The sequence below is a fragment of the Panicum virgatum genome, chromosome 3N, assembly GCF_016808335.1.
Source record: "Panicum virgatum strain AP13 chromosome 3N, P.virgatum_v5, whole genome shotgun sequence".
NCBI classification, from domain to species: Eukaryota; Viridiplantae; Streptophyta; class Magnoliopsida; order Poales; family Poaceae; genus Panicum; species Panicum virgatum.
In genome coordinates, this window is record NC_053147.1 from 49,072,650 (window position 1) to 49,078,901 (window position 6,252).

The following is a 6,252-nucleotide window of genomic DNA, read 5'->3' on the forward strand; positions in this document are numbered from 1 at the left end:
TTTATCGAGGCTTCACTCGAGAAACTACCGGTGCGTGCCGAATTGGGGCCAGAGTTGCTTAGCAACGAAGATCAGTGCACCCGGGCCCAGTCTTTTTGGGTGGTTCCGCCACATTAGAACGTTTTCTAAGGTCATGAAAGTACTTTCTAAAGACATCTTATGCACATGATGGTTGTATTTCTTTTAAAAAAAACAATGATGCTTGTATTTCAAACTAAGTGTTTATGAAGGTACGGTCCAAGATTCAAAAGCTTGGCTTGATCTCTCTAAAGCATCAAGAAATCATTAGTTCTAACAAATACTCCATCCGTTCCAAATTATAAGTCATTCAAAGAATCTTGGAGAGTCAAACCATCTCAATGTTTGACCAAAATTATAGAGAGAAATACAAAGATTTATGAAAACAAATAAGTATACTATGAAAATAGAATCTAATGATACTTAATTGATATTGTAAATGTTATTATGTTGTTGTATAAATTTGGTCAAATTTGGAAACTGTTGATTCTACAAGATTCTTGAATTGACTTATAATTTGGAACGGAGGGAGTATAAGCTTACATGTAATTCTAGAAGGAATAGGGCATAACAAAAAAATCATAAATGTAATCATGCGCAACGTGTCTCCCATTGTATCACTATGGTCCTCTGTTTCGCAACCTTACAGTTACAGCAGAGGTTGAACTTGCACTGGCGTGCCCTGTCGCGCCATGGGTTAACTGAGGTTATGCTCACTGCACTCATCGAGTCATCGTGCTAGGCTATATACCATTGGTGCAAGCCTTCGGCTAGGCCAAGAAAAGTAGCCCATGGCACACGGGTGCCGCGTCAGCATAGGCCCAGCACTCACAGCCGGAATCAGCAATGGAAGATATCACAGAGAGAATGTAAACTGCATAGCCATATAATTCGTCCTCAGCATATGCGTATGCCACCACACACAACAGTACGAGGGAAGTAGAGACTTTTCAACACAAATGGACAACTGAAGAATCAGAATCCATAAAGATAGCATTCTGAATGGAGAAAATATAAGACCATTTATTCCTGGTAAACTAGCTGTACAAAAACTAGATACAGGCATACAGCACAGTTGTTGCGTACTGAAAGCTTCAGTCGTCACGATTATTCCTTTACAGGCATAGTTCACATCGCAGTTTTGCCCATCGTGTCTGCTAGTTATGAGGTTGAACATGGACACTAATAGGGCATCTATGCAGACACAGGATGGTCTTTCAAGAACCTAACCAGGAGATCATTCACCTTGTCTGGGAACTGCTCCTGAACAAAATGGCTTCCTTCAGGGATGTAGGCGATCTTCAGGTCCGGTGCAAATTTCACCATAATGCCATCTTTCAAAACAGACTCGACCCCAGGGAATTTGTAGACATAATCCCTCTCCCCCATGACAACAAACACTGAGACTTGGAATTTTGGATCTTCAAATGCATTCGCCTTATGGAGAGACCTACCATATGAAGCATACACATAGATTTTGTCAAGAACCACAAAACCATTTTTAGTGATTGTCAATTTGCTACAGTTACCTGTATGGCATCTCCAGTGGATATCGGAAACCAGATTTCTCATAAAGTGAAGCATACACAGCGAGATCATCCTCAGTGAACCACTCTGGAAGAGGTGTTGACAAGTCTGCAAGGTCCATAATCTCTTGATCTTCTTTTGCTATTGGGATCTCACTCCTAGAAAAGAGAATGTAGATGGTTCGCACAACTCTCTTGACATCATACCGGCCAAAGTCAGACTCTGCTCTTCCTGGTTCCTACAAATATAAGCTTCCCCTATCATATTATTGCCATACTCTATGCTAGATTTGGCCATGGATTTTATATATATTTTTCAGATCAGAGAATAACCCGCCAGCGCAAAATGTGGAAGCCTTCTGGCAAGTTGGTGAAGGATGAGCTACCGTGAAGGAAGGGGATCCCCAAACACATAACACCACATGTGCGGCTAGGGTGATGAAGAGCAAAATAATAGGCTGGTCTGGCTCCAAAATCCTTTGCTACAAGGAAAGCCTGTCACAGGGTAACGATTTTGTTTTTCTCTGTGGAAAACATCATATGGCGCAAACTAGAAGCATAGAAATAGTTTACAAGGAAGCTGATAATATACTTACGATCCTTTTGGTTAGAATGTGAAAATAACATACATTTTAATTTCTGTATATATTGGTGTTGTGGTGATCAAATTGACCAGGAGCACAAGTATGATTCCTTCTGGTGCCTACATCCCTGTCTAAACACCAGTATGACAGATTGATGCAACTGAACTACTGACATAACAAAGACATGGCAGATAACAAAAATAGGTAAAGCTCTGCGCAATAAAACTGATAAGAAGGTTTGTCTACAAAATACACAGGATTCAAATTGACTTGCTCTACTGTCCACCTTATTGGGGAGAAGTTTTGTATAATACTGCAAAGAAGTTGGACTGAAAATTGTTTCCTCTGTTTTTTTTTCTCCACATCTAAAACTACAATCGAAGTATGTTTGCCCAAAAAATTCCTATCGTCACATAGCCCCACCCCTGGTTGTGAAGGAATTCCTCATTCTGTCACTTTCTGATGGTAAACATATCCTTGGAATTACAGAAATTTAACACAAATTTTCCATAAAGCCCTACTTTATCCCCATTAAAAATTTCTGAATTTTTCTTACAATTCATCCAAGGCATGAGAAATTGATTCTAAATCCTTGAAAAAAGAAGCCCTTTCAGAAACGTTCTTCCACGGTTGTACCCATCAAGTCCTGACTTGGAGGACTTGTGTGGTGTTACTTTACATACGTACTATCTGCGAAGCTAACAGTACCCACCTCACTGAGGCCTCATTTAGTTGCGGCGGTAAAGTTTTTGAAATGGAATTTTTGCACATTTGAAGTATTAAACATCTAATCACAAAACTAATTAGAGAACTCACCTGTAAATTATGAGATGAATTTATTAAGACTAATTAATCTATCATTAGGCTATCTGCACTCGTCGTACTCTAAAACCTTTCTCTAAATAGAATATTCCGTCCTGGTCATCCATATTCTCTAGTCTATATCCAGTTCACCTTCGTTCATACTCTGTCTCATCCTCTATCTCAACTACCCATCGGCAGGACCCACGCGTCATACACTCTATCTACCTCTCCCTCTCCCCGTCGCTCCCTCCCCATTCTCTCTCCCACCCCGACCACGGCCTCCCAGCGCGCTGCCCCCGCCTCCAGCGTGCAGCTTTCCCTCGCCACGCCGGCGCGCCGTCCTCCCTCTTCGCCCCTCCTCGTTCCTCCTCCTTTGTGCTCCCGTGGAGGCCATGGCGCGGCGGACAAGCCCGCCGGCGCGTTCTCCTCCCTCCTCGCCCCTCCCTCCTCCGCCGGCGACGGAGGGCCGCGCGGGGCTGCGGCGCAGGACGAGGGCCGCGCGACGCGGGGTGATGCGGAGGGGGAGCCGGGGCCGCGACGTGCAAGGCGGATCGAACGGCGGCCTCCCCTCCGCGGCGGCTCACCTCCGCGGCGGACTCCCCGAGTGCCGCCGCGCCCTGGCCCGTGGTCGCGCGCCGCTGCCTGGCCCCTCCGCACGCCGCTGCCTTGGGACTCGCCGCGCCCTGTCCCCTGGCCGCACCCTGCTCCCCGACGCCGGAGGCCGCATCCGCCCGCCCCACGCCCTCCTTCCCGACGCCGGCGGCCGCGCCCTCCTCTACCTCGCCGGCTGAGCGCGCGAGCGGCCGCGGAGGGGGCGCGCGCGGCCCGGGCGTGCATCGAGCGTCCCCTCCCCTGCTCCGAGCGGTGCGGGGGGAGCGGATCCGGGTGGCGGGGGAGGACCGGCGTCCTTGGCGCTCGCCCGCGGCGGCCACGCGCGGCGGCCGTGCGCGGCGGCGTGCGCGGCGAACCTGTGCGGGACAGCGTGCGCCGACGTGCGCGGCGCGGGCGGCCGGCGTGGCGGAGCGTGCGGCGGCCGAAGCTCGCGGCAGCGGGCCCCCTCCCTCGTCCTACCTCCCCCTCCCTTGCCTGGCGGTGGGCCGGCGCGCGGCGAGGGGTCGCGCCCACCCCTGCTCCTCCCCGCGCCGGATCTCCGGCACGGCCTCGTCTCCGTCAACTTGCCCAGCGTCGACGAGTCCTCCGGCAAGAAGCCCATCGACTTCGTCGCCGGGTACCGCCCATCAAGGAGAGAGGAAGAGCACAGGGGACGGCGGCTTCGGCCTGTCCCGCACGGCGGCTTCGGCCTGTCCCATGCGGAGCGGTTGCACAGGCCCCACGTGGGCCACGCCACGTCGGCGGTAGTGAGCGCCCGCTACCCCGTTTGATTTGGCGTGCAGGGTAGCGGACGCCGCTGTAGGCATTTTTCCGCCAAATGGGTTCTGGAGGTCGGCATCTAGTATCCCAGTGCAGTCAGTCTTAACACATGTGTACTGTAGTAATTATTATAGCAATTTAGTGTCTAATCATAACCTAATTAGTCTCATTAGATTTGTCTCGTAATTTACAAGTAAACTATGCAATTCTTTTTTAATTCCGTCTAAATTTAATACTCCATTCGATGTAATAGTTTTAGAATTTGAATTTTGCAACTAAACAAGGCCTGAACCAATATCTTACCAAGAAATTTTTTCCCCAACCACGAACCACACAATGCAATGCAAACAGTGATCCCAAAAAGGCAGCGCTACCTTGGGAATAGAAAGGGCATCCAGGATGGCGAGGAGATCCTCCACCAGGTCGTCGTACGACGCCGCCTCCGGCTCCGGTGGCTGGTCCGAGAGCCCGTACCCACGCCAGCGCGACGGCGCGGTAGCCGGCGGCGGCCACGGCAAGCATATGATGGCGCCACGAGTACCAAATCTCCGGGAAACCGTGCAGGAACAGCACCGTCCCCAGCTCCCCTGCAACAAAAGCGACATCATAGTCGGCGACTTGCTTTAAGCTTGAGCTCTATTTCAGGAAAAAAAATGGGGGGCTGGGGAGGGGGGCAAATCTGGATCTCGCCGGCGAGCAAGAGAAACCTTTGCCTGCTTGGGCTACGTGGAGATTGAGACCTCGGATGGGCAGATGGCTGTGCTCAACCTGCTGCTCCATGTTCATGGCCATCTCTGCTTTGATTCAATGGAGGCTGTTGGAGGATGGATTCGGATATCTATTCGAATGTCAGATTTTTTGTTATTTTTTCTCGATTATGGACAAATAAGATATAGAATTTACTATGTAATTCATAGCCTTGTATTTAACATTAATCTTGTAAAGATTCATAAAAACTAAACCTCAAATTTATCATATATATTCTCAAATAATAGATATAAAAATTCGAATACGGATCGGATACGGATACGAATCTTTTTTCACCTTTTTAATTGTAGGGAGCAAATAATACATAAAAAATTTATACAAAATTTTATTCTTATGTGTAATAATATGCTTGATAATATAAAAAAAGATTAGCATAAAATTTTAAGCATATCTATTTTAAAATATCAAATTTGTTCTAAGAATTCGGATGTTTAGATCCATCTTTTGCAGAGGTTTGGGAGCTTTGATCTTTTGGGGGTTGGGACTTGCTGAATGGATAGTGGACAGGCGGCGCAGGAGCTGCGCGCAGCCCCGGGCGGACCCAGCTGCTGGGCGCGCGGCCCCGCGCGGCGTGCGCGCTCCGCGGGCGTGCGGCGCTGGCGCAGCGTCCCAGCGGCCGGCGGCGGCGCCCGGCCGGCGGTGCAGATCTGCTAGGTTGGGGAGGTGTCGGTGCAGATCTGCTAGGTTGCCCCAACTCTAAGTAGCCACTCTGGCGGACCTACCGCCACTCGCTCTCACGCGCCACCACCAGCTCTGCCCAGCACCACAGCCAAGCCGTTTGCCCGCGCAGCCGAGCCGCCTGTCGAGCCGAGAAGCCAACACAAGTCGCCCCAACCACTCTCGGCCGCCCAATCTAGTTCGGATGGCTCATATCCGATTTAGATTGAGTCAAACTAACCCCATACTGGTCAACCGTTGGCCATTTTTTAAATGAATCTCTCACTTTTATAAAAGTAATCCCTTTTATTTCTATTTTAGCCCCTATCCTTTTACAAAATTGTACTCGCAATCCATATCCTCTCTGTTTTCAGTCTAACCCTTTTATTTGATGTTTGATAGGTTTAAGCCTCTTGTTTCTTCAGATCTAGCCCCTTGAAGTTTTGATCTTTCACAAGTAGGCCCATAGAACCTCGTTTTAGCCATATCTTCCTCATTTTAAATCCGTTTTGAGCGATTCTTGT

At 49.0% G+C, this 6,252-nt stretch overlaps 1 pseudogene; it reads right to left on the bottom strand.

The window, feature by feature from the left end:
- Positions 1–1,017: 1,017 nt before the first annotated feature.
- LOC120666075 lies at positions 1,018–5,123 on the bottom strand (annotated as a pseudogene).
- Between the last annotated feature and the right edge of the window lie 1,129 nt (positions 5,124–6,252).